This window comes from Corythoichthys intestinalis, chromosome 19 (genome assembly GCF_030265065.1).
Source record: "Corythoichthys intestinalis isolate RoL2023-P3 chromosome 19, ASM3026506v1, whole genome shotgun sequence".
Lineage (NCBI taxonomy): Eukaryota > Metazoa > Chordata > Actinopteri > Syngnathiformes > Syngnathidae > Corythoichthys > Corythoichthys intestinalis.
This window is the reverse complement of record NC_080413.1, coordinates 21,762,899-21,780,525: the sequence shown is the minus strand read 5'-3', so window position 1 is coordinate 21,780,525 and position 17,627 is coordinate 21,762,899. Positions and strand designations below refer to the sequence as shown.

Sequence of the window (17,627 nt, the reverse complement as noted above, 5' to 3'; positions counted from 1 at the left end):
ATTGCATGTAGTAAAACTGACCACACCTAACTCCGTTCTAATAGGTACTTACAGTTTTATTTTCTGTCTGTTACACATTCACAGTTACAATAGCTTCGCTCATATCACCATCACTGGAAAAAGACATGACACAATTCGGGGAAGCTTGAAAATAAATTTAACTTCACTCTAGTCTTATCATATTACATACTTTAGATTAAATGGGGGCACACAGGGACTTAAAATGGGCCTACAACAGATCTGCCATTTATAAAAACTAAGAATTGTGTCTTTGAGCTTCACAAATTTCCGCTTTCACATGACATTGTTGCAGCAGCAATGTTCACGTAATGTCATTTAGCCTACTATAGACAGTAATGTAGTAGAATTTGTTTAAAATGGACAAAAGAGTGCTAGGATAAAATTACATAAAATAGTGGGTTTGTTTGAAGCTACTCAGTTATGAAAACGTGTGCAGGATAAGGACAAAAATGAGAGCGAAGAAGGTGACAGTGTGATGAGACGCCCATGAGGCTACATGACAGCTACGCCTGATACCAACGGTCCCCTGCTGGTTTTCCAAGGACTTTGCCATAGGTAAATGCCAAAGCTGCCACTCAGACAGATACTGAAAAGGGACTAAAGGTCATTTTGAAAACTACTGTGGTAGTTGGATGTGCAATGGAAACACACTGATACGGTATTGTAAACTTTGACTGACAAGGGGTGAGCGCTGAACAAATTTGCTTCCCCAAATCTTGCCCAGCTGTAAAGTACCAGTCAACATTTTTCTAGCCCATGACCTCTAGAGGAAAAAAAACAAAGTTGGCCTAACAAGAGCCTTTGAGGAATAGATGGGGGTAAGTCACAGAGTATGAGAGGGCCCTTTGTTGTGTTACTATCGACTAAAGAAAAAAAAGAAAGAACTGGACAAACTAGAGATGTCGCCAATCCGATCACGTGATCGGAAATCAGGGTGATCGCGCCACTTGATCAGGTTTTTAATTAATTTTTAAAATTTATTTTATTTTTTTAAGGGCTAAAAAGTAACAAAATCCAGAAATACAATGGCATTGCCAAAAGAAACAAAAACTATATACTTTGTAACACTCCCGGAAAAAGCGGAAGAGGAAGTACTGTAAACAGTACAGAACTGTAACATATTTAGAACTTAATTTTTTTCCCTTTCCCTTTTTTTTTTTTTTCCACAAAACTTTTTTTTTTTTTCGGTAAGGGATCGGGACTCAGTATCGGCGGACTCGGGTGCAAAAAAATGTGATCAGGGACATCTCTAGAACAAACCCTAGATGATGCCAGCGACCTTTTCCTCCCCACTTTATAATGTTCCGGGCACCACCATGTTTCCCATCCACTTGGGTGAAGCCTAAATATTGTTTTATTTTTGGCGGGTAGATTGCATTTGTCCCTTTCTCTCAAAGCTACTCTGTGTTCAAGGTTCAATTGTATATTTAAGTTTTTAATAAAAAAGTGAAAGTCAATGGTTTGTCTGCCACTTCATTGTTGAATTGAAAAAAATATCACAAATAGCACACTACCAGGACTTTTGCAGACTGTGTTTCCCCCATTTTGTGTGATTTCGTAGAGACCATCAGATCTTTCAGAACATATTTGCAACACCTGACCACTGAACTTAAAAAATTGTTTTTGTCTTAATCTCTTTCAGCAAGCCCAAACCATAAAGGTCTGCAATATGGGTGTGGGTAAAACACACAAATCAATTTGCTACTTTTAGAGCAGGGTTCACTAAATCCGGACCTAGGTGCCACTTTTCCTGTCTTGTTTTCCACGTCTCTCTCCCCTAACACACCTGAATCAAATGATTACGTCATCAGCAACCTCTCCAGAAGCCTGATAATGATCCTGATTATTTTGATTCAGGTGTGTTGGAGGAGGGAGATATGGAAAACACGACAGGAAAAGTGGCACAGAGGTCCGGATTTAGCGAACCCTGTTTTAGAGGAAACATTGTGGCCCTCGTGATTGTGAACCAACAACAGTTGTCATGACAGCGACAACCTGTAACAATTCACATTGTAGACATTACAAATCCCAACTTAAGTTCAGGACTCGTATTGATATTTCTGTATTACAGAATGCAATATCTTTGAACAAATATTGCTTTATTAGCACTATAAATTTACTTTACTGCTCAATCAATACTAAAGCTATTGGGGAAAGACACTTCTCAGGGTAAACAGAACACCTAGTACCAAGAAATATCACAATGCAACAATAGACATTGGCAGGTCCAGTGGGACCCATTCTCACAATTATCCAAAGGGGATGCAGCTTCAAGTAAAATCTATGAAGGTAATCAAATCAGAATTTAAATTGAGTTCCTTGCGATGGGAAATTATATCGCAATAATGCTGATGCCATTCAAGAATTTGAGACTGTAGACCACAATCAAGTCAATCACATGTCACATTATGATCAATCTGATTTGAATATTTTGTATTAAACCTAAAAAAGAGGTGATATATGTATGCAACCTTTAAAGTATGTCACATTCATTTTTAATATGTTGTGTTGGAACATTACCTCTCAAAACCTGCTGTTTTTAATTGAGTCTAGTCTGCAGTGATCTTCACATTTAACAGAATGCTTTTCAACAAACCCCAGAAAGTCCTCGTAAGTGGATATTCAGTGGCACAAACTCAATATCTAGCAGCATCTTAAAAGACAATATGAGGGAATAACAACTGTCATGTTTTTGAATGAAAGCTGTGTTGTGGTACTTTTAATTGATTTGGTACAACAAATGCCCGTAATGCTGCTCTGCAATATTGATTTTAAATTGTAATCCCTGCTGTGCTATTACTCTATATTTGAGTTCTTCCCTTTTTTTGCCAGTTGACAATTCAAACAGTTGTACAATTCATCCAACATTTTTTGCATTAAAATGTCAGTAGAGCACAAAAAGGTTATTTTGACAATCAGTATTCTACAGTTTTAGGAAGGTACAATCCATCCCACTAAACAAATTTATTTTTGTCAGGGTAACAGCAGGACTGCATAACCCTGATAACTAAGGACCTGTTGCCAAGCATTAATATGGTCAATGTGAATAAGAATGTATTGACAATCAATACAATGCTAGTTGAACAAAAGTCAGTTGTGAGAACTACAGTTGCACCTCTACATCTGAAGATAATTCGTTCCAGGACCATGTTTGGAAGTTGAAATGGTCGCATGTCTAGCAGAATTTTCCAATAATTATATATTATAACTTAATTAACTCGTTTCACGCAGTGAAAACCTACACTAAATCCTTACTAAATACTGCTGGTACTACTACAAATGGCAATTACACATAGCAATATATATATATATATATATATATATATATATATATATATATATATATATATATATACATATATATATATATATATATATAAATGGAAAAATAAAATAATTATTCCTGTATACTGTAACGAATCGGGTTCTAATGAGGCAGACATGTTTTGCGTGCTGTACCTTAACGCAGGGGTTTTCAACCCAGTCCTCAAGGCACACTGTGGGTCCTGGTTTTTGTTCCAGCCGATCCAGCAGAGACAGTTGAACCAATGAGGCTTCTGCTAAAACAAGCCACACCTGACTGCAATCAACTGATTGCACTTGTAAAACACCAGATTGGGGAAAAAGTGTTGTCATCTTGTTTGGTAAGAATGAAATCCTGCACCCACAGTGTGCCTTAGTGGAATAGGTTGGGGACCCCTGCCTTAACGCACCACGTCGCTGACTTGACAGAGAGAGGGAGAGGTACAGTCAAGATTCACTTTTTTTAATGTTTTGTTGAGAACACCGTCATCCGTGGCAGACAGTAGGCGTGTTGTGTTGCACAAGTTCTAATGTAAATGATAAAAACTTGACAAGCTGGCGATTTCTTTGGTGATGTTACCACAATAATAAGTGTCACTTTAACTTATAAAGACTGGCAAACAGAAGTCAGAGGAGGACTGTGGAGATCTTAGACATTCTACAGCTGTATTGTTGAGCAAGTTCACAGATGCGCACCCCACGCTTATATTTTTCTATCATTTCCATCTTCATTTTATGGTTAAGCGTCACCTTTTTCCTTGTTTCACCAACTGCACTAACCTTCTTGGAACCTGTGTTGATTTCTCTAACAAGAAAATCCGCCGTGCATCTGTATTTCGAGCATGTCGTCTGATGTAGAAAAAAATGGCGAGTCAAATTTTACTTCGGATGTCGAAAAGATCGTGTGTCGAAGAGATTGTATGTCGAGGTACAACAGTACCACTGTATTACACAACCAATATCCCAATCCTTATTTAAAGGGACACATCATTCTTTTTGGTAATTTGTTTCTAAATATATAGAATATGTTTGAAGATAATTGCTGGAAACATGGGCATCGGCCGAGAATAACTGAGTACTCAATCTCTCTAATAAACTCTTTATTGTCAGAGATAACAGGATTTCGGGGGCGGGACTAAAAAGGGGGTAGGGTGACATCACCTAAAACACATGTTTCATCCCTTCCACTATATAAGAAGTCAGCGCGTGGGTCTGTGGGTCCGGCAAAATTGCAGCTTCCTCATTTATTTGCCATCAAGCCGTCCTGACAAATAGAGCCCCTGATCCCCCAAATACAGTATATAATCTCTCGCATGCATGTGTGTTTTAAGTAATTTGGGCTTTGTTAAACAATGCAGCGTGGCAGGCAGGCAGTGGTGTCATGTGCAGTACCGGCCGACATTGAATGCACAAAAGAATCCGCTAAATTTTTAGCGTTACTTCTGGGGGTAGCAGCGGAAAAATTAGGACCTCTGTCGCAAAAATACATCTTTTGTAGGGTTCATAAGTGTTTTATGTAATGGGGTCGTCCATCTGCTATGCCGTGAATTATTACACAAAGACATTACATAAAACACATATGAACCCGATAGACAGAAGATGTGTTTTGGTGATGGAGGTAGTAATTTTTCCGCTGCTGCCCCTAATGCACAAGCCGCCACTTGCCTGTGGGCTTCCGGGCCACTGCTCACCACCGGCCGGCTGTCTCGCTCACGCTAGGCCTCGCCTAGATAGATACTTCCCGTCTTCACATAGCTTTACTGGCATGATAGATTGAGTTCTGTAGACATGAAAAACATCAAAACCAAGTATCATCTACATTTTAACAAGCGATGATAACAATTTGGCACTTGAGCAGGGCGTGGTTTGAGCACAGTCAGTGGACAGCCCTATAGCGTCTGAGACCTGATGGCCCGGCCTTATTTTTTGTTTCTTTGAAGCATTATCAAATATAAGTGTTTTTTTTTTTTCATTATCGAAAATTCTTTGATCCAATCACATATTTTATTAATGTTGACTTCCACTGGAGCGTCCCTTTAAAAGTTAATGCTTGGAGACGATGGCTGCTTATCACTTATGATTCATAACGTTGCACATGAATACATTTAAATGACCGGAGACTAAAACCTGACGGCGTTTCATTTGACTTTTTGTGTTATATAACCACAATACTGTCAAATGACATTCATGAAGTTCTGCACTGTTCGGTGAATGTTTGTGACTGCTGGGTACAAAGGCAGAGTTTGCCCTACATTTATTGTGCTCGCAGTCTGATTGTTTCCCTGCTATCTTTCACAGCACCACGCTGGGTCAAGTGATCCAGCCACTGAAATCCAATCAAGCCAATCCTCAAAAAGCTTCCAAAAAGTCTCCTGTGGTAAACAGTACCTCCATATGCCACACAGAGAGTTAAAAATAGATACAACAACTTATCTTTGTTGAAGAGAGACAATAAACACTCCACTCCGTAGAAAAAAATGTCCCTTATATGAGAAAGCTTTAATGCTAAATGAAATGCTGAATTCCTTTTGGAGCTGCTCATTGCAGCTAGAATTCTGACCTCTCAGTGGAGGTCAGAGATGTTTTTACCCCCCGGGTGCCAACACTGTTGCCATTAAAAATCACAAACACCCTCCACATGACAAACAAAACCACCGGGCAGCCGGACATAAAAAGCCCACAGCGCTTGTGAAACAGATAATGTAGGGCTTTCTTTGTGACCCAGGTTCCACCTTGTCCCAGGAGTTCATTTCTTCCCAGACTTGTGTGATGATTCTATGCAGGTGACGCAATACCTACTCAGATTCCATTCTCGAATAGAGGCCAGTCAATATAGTTGTTCTCATAAGAGCGGATAAAAGTGAAGAGGGTGCAGAGAATTTTGGCATCCTGTTGAGACCAGTATAATAGTTCTGAACCATTGCACACAAGAGTCAGGCCTGTCACACAACCTTTCTAACCAAGTGTGTAAAATGATCCCATTCTGTCATGTGAGCTCAGAGTCTTGTTCTTTTCTGTCATTGTGCATTCTGTGTCCTGCGTGCAGACCAATTTTGGACTACTACTGATCCTACTGGTCAGCATCTGGGTCTCTGGCCGCATTGAAATTTATTCTTTTATTGGGTTACTGTGGAGAGGGTCAAAGAGAACTGTATGATGTGACTATTTGTGCCTCGAGTTGTGCAGCTGCCCCAATTATTACCTTGCTCTTTTCCCCAGATTTTCCCTTTGTCACCATCTGCCTCTTTTGCCCAGCGTATTTATGTGCCACCCAACCGTGGATGCCACTAGTGGGTTTGTGCTTCCATGACACTCCCATGCTGAAAATGCTGCAATGATGGATGAAGTGTTTAAACTAGTTTTAAGATGGATGGATGCAGCGCAATATCAGGATGGGGACTAATGTGTATTGAATACAAAGTAGATGATGCACTCCTGTCGGATAAATTAAGTTTTCGCTGAATTTGTCTACGCGTCCTTGTTGGTCTTGCTCAGGTGTCAAAGATGAACCAGGGATCAGGAATAAATAATCACATTTTTTTATTTTGGTATTGAGATCATGACTTGGGAACATGAACAGTTTTAAAATAGGCTATTCATTGAAGGTACGCCTTATAGCAGGCATGTCCAAAGTCCGGCCCGGGGGCCAAATGCGGCCCGTGTTCAAATTTCATCCGGCCCCTAGCCTCTGTCATAAAATCAGTAACGTCTGGCCCGCACACAGACTTAATAAATTGGTCGGCTGTACTGCTACCAGCATATGAAGTAGCTTACACACTAAATGCTGCTCCTTATTTACCAACTAAAAGGCAGCAGCACTCTAAGCAACATTTCCCCATGTGACCCCTTACTTCCAATTTTCTGAAATGGCGACTATCACCAAAAAAACGAAAGTTGACTGCGACGACCGACGCTTCAAGGATAGGTGGAAATTGGACTATTTCTTCACTAAAATAGGCAACAACTGTGTCTGCCTCATTTGCAAAGAGACAGTCGCTGTTTTTAAAGAGTTCAATGTGAGACGATATTACCAAACAAGAAACGCTGACATGTACGACAAGATTACAGGAATGATTCGCAGCGAGAAATTGAAGCAACTTGAAGCTAGTTTAATTTCATAGCAGCAGTATTTCGCATGAGCCAGAGAGTAAAAGAGAACGCCTCAAAGGCTAGTTGCGAGATTGTTGAAATTATTAATTAAAAAAATAATAATACTGCAAATGTGACACAAAAAATGGCTTGCTAAAATTTCCTTAAATATATTGTTCTACGTAAAGGACGTCAGCCAAGGTCGGCCCCCCACATTTTTTCCAACACCAAATCTGGCCCCCTTTGCAAAAAGTTTGGACACCCCTGCCTTATAGTGTTGAAAATACGGTACTTTTGCAGGCTTTCCTATTATATTTTTAGCCCTACCCAAAGCATCTAACATTGCTCAGGGTTTTTCCATACTTGAATTGTATGTTGTAAGTTGAATTTTTGTAATTAGGCATATTCTTTGACTACATTTAATGACTAAAAAAGAGAACATCTGTTGTTTGTATTTAAAGACACTTGGCTAAAAATGCCTGTAATCCAAGCACAAAATAGCACACGCACAGTACACTCAAATTCTGTAAACTGCAAATGAGGAAGAAAAGACGTAGAAATGAGGAACATTAACATACAACAATTAGATAGTTCTAGGCGTATTTTTGGACATCTCAAATAGGGAAAGGGGGAAAAACAAGGCCCATTTTGCCAGCTGCAGCAGCCATAACTCCTCAGGAAACACACATAAGCCTGCAAACGCTTTCACAAAAATCCACTCTGATGAAAGGACACCACAGGCTGCAACGAAACAGTACCGGGGCAGCACACTTGAGGGGACCAGCCAACTCAGAACCCCTGACAGGTCACAACAGCTGCGAGGACTGCACTATACTGCTCTCAAAACAAATACACATTTTAACATCCTGCCAGCCGGTGTATCTAAAGTTGTGATAGCTTCAACTTCTCTTCTTTGCAAAACTAAGGTCACATTGGTTATGAGCTATGTTTCCATCCAGCAGTGAGTAAAATTAACATCATATCAGTGCCATGTAGTGAGATTCATAGCTGGTGAAGCACTGACAGTCAGATTTATAAAATTTATGAGCCAGACAAAGACTTATTTACCATTAACTCCCAGTCGAACTTAAAAAAAATAACTTGCATCAACATTAATGTGTATGATTCCCTCAGCTTGTGGGTTCGCCTCCCCATTCAAAATTTGTTCAGCCTCTTTCTGCAGCTTTTTTTCTCAAATGGACTGCGGCCGAGTATCATTGGTTGGGGGAACCATACCATACTCTAACACCCCTTTCCCACTGGCCAAAAAACCCATGTCAACCCACTAACAATCGGCTTTTGGTGGCAGTGGAAAAGGTGCAGCAACCAGCCTCGACCCGTGTCAATCAACCCGCCAAGCGACCCGCGTTAAAATCACCTCGGCTCTGATCATCATGCAGTGTGAAAGCAAAACCCCGGGTCAACAGTCAACACCCTAATCTACGTGGTGACGTAGGCTCTTACATGATGCGTCATAACAACGTGCCAGTCGCCTCCCATTTAACACGCCCCACAACTGTAGTTACGTCGATGCTCACAACAAAGCTAGTAAAAGAAGAAGGAACAAGTAGCGCACTACATTGAACAACATGTCCCAGCATTGGAAAGATGATGAGACCTGCCAGCTCCTTTTCATCCGTGGAGAAGAGGAGATTCAGTGACAGATGTCTGGGACCGTGCGAGACACAGCAATTTATAAAAATATTGCTGGTAAATTAAAAGCTTGAGGCTACGACCGGACGCCAAGGCAGATCATCAACAAACTGAAAGATTCACGTCGCCTACGTTGCCTCAGCACAAGCAGACTGTTGATCCTTTGCTGCATTTTGACCATTTTGAGGGCAATAAAAAGCATGAAAACAGAGAACACAAACGGAAAGGAGGCTTCCATGTTGCTCTGCATTGTTTACTTCCTTGAACTGAATGAATTCGGTCACACTTAGCGTGGTGACGTCACGTAACCTTACGCACGGCTGAGGAGGGGTGGGGGTTGGACGGGTAAAAAAAAAAAAAGACACAGCTTTTTTTTTTTTGTCAATGGGAAAGGTGCCAAATGCCAATTGCTAGTGGGTTGCATCGGCTTGGAAAAAACGCGCGTTGACCCACTAATTTCATTGGGAAAGGGGCATAAAAAAGTTGAACTCTCTTGAATTCTGCTTTAGTGGTTGAGAATATTTAGCCATTAAATAAAAGGCTTCCTTATCTTTAACTACCAAACTGAATCAATCTGGAGTAGTAGACGCGACAGGTGGAATAGCAGTGAGACACAAAGGCAATCAGACATGAAAATCAGCCTACAGGGACATTTTTTTTTTTTTTTGCCTCCGTGCTAGAGAATGCCATCACCTTGGATAAAGCCAGCCGTCTCAAAATGGGATTCAGTACTCTCAGACCCAGCTCGCTTTTCTCCATGGAAACCTACCCCTCACACACCCTCTGATTGGCTCTTACGACCACTACACAGACACTCTGTCTTACGATGCTGATAATAATGGGCCTCTGGAAGAATGAGAGCAGGAGAGTGATGGCACAGAGGCGCTTCCTATGGAATTGGCCTTCTGAAAGGCTGCAGTCTGGTGCCTTGGATCAACAACAACAGCCCACTTGGCAGATGGGCAAGGTATCCTGAAGAATATCAAATAAAACAGCAATATGAGAGACTATTTATAATGTATTTCAAGGGTTAAAATGGCTCTTTAAAGACGAAGTACATTATTATTTCAATAAAATATTATGAGATTATATGTACCAATTGAGTTTTTTCTTCTTGTGCATAACAGGATGAGACACACGAGAGCCCCATTTAACAGCAATAGCTGCAATAGAACCAAACAAATATCAATTCCCCCCAAACGTTTTCTTCCTATATTACCATGTTCCCTACACAGTTTGCATAGTCTCCAATTTAGTTATTTTTGGAGCACAAGACCGCCCCCCCCCCACCTCCAAAAAAAGTGTTGTTTGTGTTTCCAAGCATTAGACACACACAGTACACCGAGTCAAAACACTGTGACGCTTGAAATTAGAATGTCTTTTCATGCAAACAGAGGCGCCTGCTGTGCTGGTGACAAGCTGGTACTGCAGACAGTATTGAAATGAAAAACAAATCCAAATGCTATTTTAAATATGACTCCAATTGGTGCAGGATTGGAGCACTGAACTTAACAAAGGATTGGCTTTAGCTGAGAAAATAGAAGGTACAGTTTCATGCACATAAAACTAAAACAAATCATTTAATATCATGCTTGATATGCAACTGTGCAGGTAAAACATGCTTGATATGTTTAATATAGTCATTAGTCAAAATTTAAGAGGAAAGATGGAGTAACATGTCACTGCCAGTCAACAGCTGTCTAAACATGAAATGGGTTGTTTCATGTGTTCCAAATTATTAGTGTTGGGAACCTCTCACGATACCATAGGATTTTTGATATCAAAATGGTCATTCCATGAAAATAGAGTAAGGACATTGAAACAGAATTGCCCACTTTGTCCTACAGTGTTAATTCAGCCCACGTGGAAAAACAAAGGCAAATAATTTGCACAGCAAATTGTAATTTTTAGTGAGGAACCCAATCAAGTCCTTGCTTTTAAGTGCTTCATCAAAATTTATGCGACCGGGAATGAACTGTCCCAAAGTAATTATTTGCATTTTGCAAAGTAATTATTTGCTTTTTTTTTTTTTTTTTTTAAATACATACAGGCTCACGCTTGGTCTTTCCTATTAGCTGAGTGTGAACTAGAAAAGGTCGATGTAGAAGATGATAGCAATCTTTGCTTTCTGTAAAATAACACAGGTGAGTTGAGACGATTCCTGATCTTGGCAATATGTGCGACTGTTTACTTATTCATAACTAGATTAAGGCTGCTAACTTAATAAGTCTGTTTCACGTTATCCGGGTGGACTTTATTACATAACATTAATGATGCATCAGTTTCGATGGGTGTTGACTTTCTACTGCTAAGGCATCATTCCAGATGAGAGTACAATAGTTTATTTTAACTTACAAGTGAAATACAATCAGCTCATCGTGGTACTGTTTGACAATTGGTTGACTGATCGCTGTCAAGCAAAGACTAATAAAGATAGTCTCTGTGGTGTTTCTGAATACATTTGAGAGTTTTCTACTACCGTACAGTACTATGTAGACATACAAATTCTTTTGGGGGTAAAAATACACCTTTGGTGCAGCACTGGTGAATAGACAGTCATGCACAAGACTTCAGCTCAAGGAGCATCAAAAGAAAAAAACTCCTTTTTTTAAATTGTATACGTTATTTCTTGATCCCACCACAAATGGGACAAGAAGACCACTATTGAATCAAAAATAGAATACCGTAATTTCCCGAATATAAGGCGCACCCGTGTATAATGCGCACCCCAAATTTACTTGTAAAATCTAGGGGAAATTATTGTACCCATTTATAACGCGCACCCTAATTTTAGCACCAATAAATAGAAGAATACAAGAAAACAGAGCTCATATACAGATACAGAAATGTCCTTTTACTGACTGGTGAAACACAGCACAAGCATAGCATATTGGTAGTTCAAAACATTACCATAAACTGACAATATTTACGGTAATATGATTTGACAACTTCTCCAACTTACCAGAATCTAGGAGAAAACAAAACGTATGTGACTTTTCTTTTAAAGGCTGCTGTATAACTTGCTCATTTCATCATGATGAATAAATGTTTCTTCCATGGATTGATACGGTAAAATGAAAGTGAGAACGTAAGTCGGAAATCCGAGAGAGCTCATCGCTGTCGACACGACAGTAACAATAGGAAATATTGTTATTTGGATTTGAATTTCCCGAGGGACAGATATAATTGACAGACACACACAGGAAGTCTGTTGTTACATTTGTTATGGTCCGAGTTGCGGAGCTGCAATAAACATTGACTCAAATGAGTTCAAGAAACTGAATTCTGTGCTTTATGAAGAGTGAAAAAAGCAGAATTTAACACAGACGAAATCATTTGGCCGATCAGAGTGAAGTATTACCGAAACAAAATGGTGACGTCACGTAACGTAATGGTCGGCAACGGATCGCCGCATACGTTTCTTCAACACAACGTGGCCGTGTCAATAGAAAAAAAAAAAAATCGGTTTATATATATATATATATATATATATATATATATACACATATACTATATGATAAATATATATTTCTGTCTCCATCCATGTACCCGTTTATAGTGCGCACCATGATTTTACAAGTTGATTTTGGGGGGAAAAAAGTGCGCGTTATATTCGGGAAATTACGGTATATCACAATACAGAAGTGGCATAGCGACAAAACACAGGATATGCTTATTGTATCACACCTGCCATCAGTATGTGTGTATAATACAAAATAAGATGAATAGAAATAAATAAATGAAATTAATAAAATGCACATTTTTGGTCTTAATGTGAACAAACTTCCCTATCACAAACAAAATGTGTGCAAAACAAAAACAAACAATATATATATATATATATTTTTTTTTTTTTTTTTTTTTTTATTTATTTTTTTTTTTAACCATCAATCTATTTTCTTTTGCTCTTTATTAGTCCTCATAGAACATGAAGAGCGTTTGAGCCAATCCCAGCAGACTTCAGACAAGAGACAGGCTACACCCTGGACTGATCGCCATCTAACATACTAGAATTTGCAGACGGACAACTTTTCACATTCTACATTCAGTTTGACTGCATGTTTTCCGAATGGGAAAGGTAGTCAGTCTGTCCAGAACAAATAAAAAAAAATACAGGCTGTGAACATGCAAATTCCAAACAGTTGACAATATTTGATCCCATAACATCCTGACTGTAAGGCAGACATTTTAACTGCTACTCTTCTGTGCTTCCATGGTGTATTATAAAACACCTAAATTCTTTTTATGCTACACACTTGGATGTTAAGGAATATTGATTATAAAGTCAAACTGCATCAGTCCTACTTACCCACCCACATATAACCTTGCCATCCATCACACATCCCTTATAGCTAAAGGTGAATAGCCAATTTACAGGGGGTCCTTGACATATGACATTTAAGGTTACACATTAACTACTTTTAATAGTGGTATAAGAAGATGTTTTCAAGTGGCACAAAAATCAAGTTATCAGGCTGTGTACCTACCTACTATAACAAACATAACCAATGGTATACATAACGTACTTTTGGTGTAGCTCTGAAATGAGTACAAGAGGTTGTTGCTTGATACTTTTTATTATATTCCTGACCAACACATTTTTTTGAGGACATAAAAGATGGACAGAAATCAACCACAGTAATCAGAAAGTAAAGAACCTGTGGAAAAACACGATCACAGTCTTGTTATGTGAGAATGGGTGAACCACTATAGTGGTTATGTACATCACACTTTGAGAATCACTGCTATACTGTATAGTACCAGGGTCCTCAATTAGCGGACAGCTGTCCAAGACCAGACCACGTCACACCTCTCTGCGGACCCAGAGCAAACGGCACCCGACACCCCCACAAAATATATATATATATATATTTTTTTAAAACATATATTATTTGTATGAATCACCGATCTATCGTTATGCGCTACTATTCTATAGCTATATTTTAGTCAAATGTCTTCAGTTCCCACTTCTGTTGTCATCTCTAAGACAACGATGCGCTGATTAGCTGAGAGAGCCTGCATGGATCCGCTGATTGGCTGAGAGAGCATGCATGCTGCTAGCATGGCACTTTGCAATCGGTTTGTTTTCTGTTTGCCACCAGTAGAAGACCGAATCTAACAAAATGGCATGCTCAAAGTTGACCAAGAAAAGAGAAGTAGACAACAAAAATCGCCGTTTCAATGAGGAATGGACTGACAAATATGCATCCATTTTACCAAATGCAAGTACCAAACCTATGTGCTTAAATGCTTCAAGACCGTTGCTTTGACAAAAAGTGAAAATGTGAAATGCCATTATGTTAAAGAGCACAGCCCTTTTGTAGAGAAGTTTCCTCCTAAATCCGAATTGAGAAGGCAGGTTGAAGCAGTCATATCAAGAGTCAAGGAAGGTTATTGTTAAATCTATGACACAACAACAAATTGCAACAGAGCGCTCACTCAGGGTGCCGTAAGTGTTGGGCAAACATAAGCCGTTCTCTGATAGAGAAATAATAAAAGAGTGTATGACTGAAGTGATGGCAGCAATGTTCGAAGAAAAAGAAAATGAGGATATGACAACAAAAATCAAATCTTACTCCCAGATTCATCAACCACAAGACGCACCGACGTACTGGCTGATGATGTGACTAAACAGCTTTGTGACGCCCAAATGCCATTTCTCTCATTGAGCAGTGTTTTACAGTTAAAGTTACTGTCAATAAATATTATGTTAGCACCTAAAATATGGAGCTTGTCATTTATGTTCTGTACATGTGAACATGTACAGTACTACTTGCACATTTTCTTTTTTGTCCATCAGGTTTTTACAGTTACAAAATGTACTGTCAATAGTTATTGTTTGCACCTTAATGACATATCTTGTCAATTATTTAGTGTACATGTGTAAACATTGTACTTGCATGTTTGTTTATTTTGTTTTGTTTTGTTTTTTTTTTTATTTTAAGTCAAGAAAATGTTTTGTTAATCTTTTTTATTCTTTTTTTTAATCTTTTTTTTTTTTTTTTTTAATCAAAATGCGCACGGTATTTTTTTGGGGTAAAAAGAAAAGCACCTTTACTACCTTCGAGCTGCCTTGTACTTGACCGACTTTAATAAATGGACCCATGCTTGTATGAAAAAAATAATTGTGGACCTTCAAGATTTGTATTTGAGGACCTCTGGTTTAGTGCTTTCATTTGCATCTTTTTTTGACATGTTATTGGATAAATGTTCATTTTGAACTGCTCCAGAGGATGTGAGTAGCAATCATGTCATTGCGTTTCTGTATTTGTTGGCCATTTGGGAGGTGGACGTGGTAGTACTATTAAGAAGCGAATTACAGTAAGTCGAATAAGTCTAAGGTAACAACCAAACCTTCAGTGTATTCAAATATTATACACTGAAAATGTTATACCGCAATTCATGCCACTTTTAAAACGCAAGACTGCAATGCTTCACTGATGATGTTTAAAACAAAAATACTGATTTATGTGGCACTCAACTGAATGCCTTTTTGAGCGCAGACCGACACCACACCTCCACATAATGACAACAAACGCACGCCTGACCTGGATAAGGATGAGATCATGCAACACTTGCAGTAGCAACGCATGCACAATGTAGGAAACAAAAAATGAGGGGCAAAGGGAGTCATACAGTTACACTGCTGTGCGTGGGTGGAGGTCACTCATACGGACCGCCAACCACACCAGACTGTTAGCTTAAACGCTATACGCCTCGTAGCTGCCGGGATACATTTAGCTTACGGTAATAAACAAGAAATCCCCACGCGAACAACGTGACAGTCGAGCAGATGCACTTGGATTGTTTACCTGCTGCTCTGCGCCTTAATGGCGAGAAAAAGTGACAAAAGGGGAGGAGATTGGGGAAGTAGCGTACCCGGGTAAGAGCGGAACATCCTTCCGGGAGCGGAGTCAAATAAGTATCCGTGTAACGGGACCGAGGAGTGTTGCCTTGCGCCGCCGCCTCTTGCCTCCCGAAACGCGGCAGCGACGCAGGCAACAGGCCGGCGATGGCATATAAACAGTGGCCGCCAAATAGAGAGGTAAATGCTCTTCTTACCTGGACCTGGGAGCCCAGCTTCTAGAGGCATCCGATTGTATATGACGAGGCGGCAGCAAAACTCTGTGGCTGCGGGGGAGGGAAAAATGACTGGGAAAGATAGGCAGCCAAACTGAGACGGTGGGATAAAGAGTACGAACGAGCGAGGCTGGACTGTGGATATCTGCCGGTGTCAGAGTACACGAGGGAAGGGGAGAATTCTATTTCCGGAAAGAGCTTTTCAAAATAATATATGCCCCAGGATAAATTACTTGAGCATGTGCGATTGCCTGTTTTTATTATTATTTTTTTTTTTTTTTGCATAAATATGTGCTATATCATGATATATCCATCCAGCTTCCATGTCACTATGGCTACTCTCGAGTTTAACCCATGTGAGTTCTCGTGAAAGATGTACTGGCCACCAAACAGTTACTAAACAATTTTCTAAACAAGATAAAAAAGAACGACGAAATAAAAATATTTTTAAATGCTTTGTTACAAATTCTTGATATAGTTTGAGGATAGGTAGGCCAAGTAGTCTGCTAAACATACTAAAGTGCTTGTGAAGTTAATGATTTTCAAGCTCCAGGTGATGAAGTACATTTCCCCCCATTTTTTAATATTTTAGAATATGTTAGCAGAGTCATTGTTATTATCCACGACCAGCAGTGCTCATCGTTCATGAACACAACCCCGACACACCCATCGACCACCCATGCCCTGTTATCTGATGGTGCTGCACCCATTTTGTTTAAAAATTATTCCATGGTATATTTATGTTTGTATGTTTTGAGTATAGGATTGTCAGCATTTTTTATCAAGCAATTTTTTGTATGAAAGAATTACGCTATATTTATTTATTTTTAAGTCTCAGAAACACATTTTTTAAAAATGACACATTAAATGTGCGTTACTTTGTATAGTATTAATATACTCTTAAACAATTTCCTCTTAAACAAATAAAAAAATAATAATAAAACGTAGAAAATGAACTGGGTCAAACTGATGATTATTTATTATATGTATGCTTTTAATAATGATAATCACGCTATTTGTTTTACATCAAAATAATAATGCTGTTGTATGTAAATACGGTCTTGTTTACCTATTTTGAAGACAGTCCAGATTTGTTTCCGGTTCTTGTCCCACCACTGTCATCTATTCTCTTGACTGATGCTGTGTCTTGTGAATCGACGAGTATGGAAACTACAGCACGTCCCCAAGCGCTTGAAAGGTGTACTGCATTTAAAAAAAAAATCTGATCCTGAAAGATTGATCCAGGTAAACGTGTAGGCAGAAAAGGTTCTAAATTCCTTCATTGGTCTTAAATTTGAATGTGCGTGAGGATCACATATCTGTATTTATCCAACTGTACCCGCACCAATAGCTGACCCTGGATTGGAGGATGATGCTCAACAACAGTCCTCACAGTACAAGTAAATTTCAGTGTATTTCCTAGTTTAGTCAAGTAAATTATTAATCTAACAAAATTACCAGAATAACTGCTTGGACGAAAA

The 17,627-nt window shown here is 39.2% G+C and overlaps 1 protein-coding gene across 1 annotated transcript in view; it reads right to left on the bottom strand.

The window, feature by feature from the left end:
* Positions 1-16,330, bottom strand: part of fut8b (fucosyltransferase 8b (alpha (1,6) fucosyltransferase)) — a 232,348-nt gene extending 216,018 nt beyond the window's left edge. The window contains exon 1 of the mRNA XM_057822895.1: positions 16,129-16,330. The gene's annotated coding sequence lies outside the window, so the exon portion shown is untranslated. The remainder of the gene's footprint in view (positions 1-16,128) is intronic.
* Positions 16,331-17,627: the final 1,297 nt, after the last annotated feature.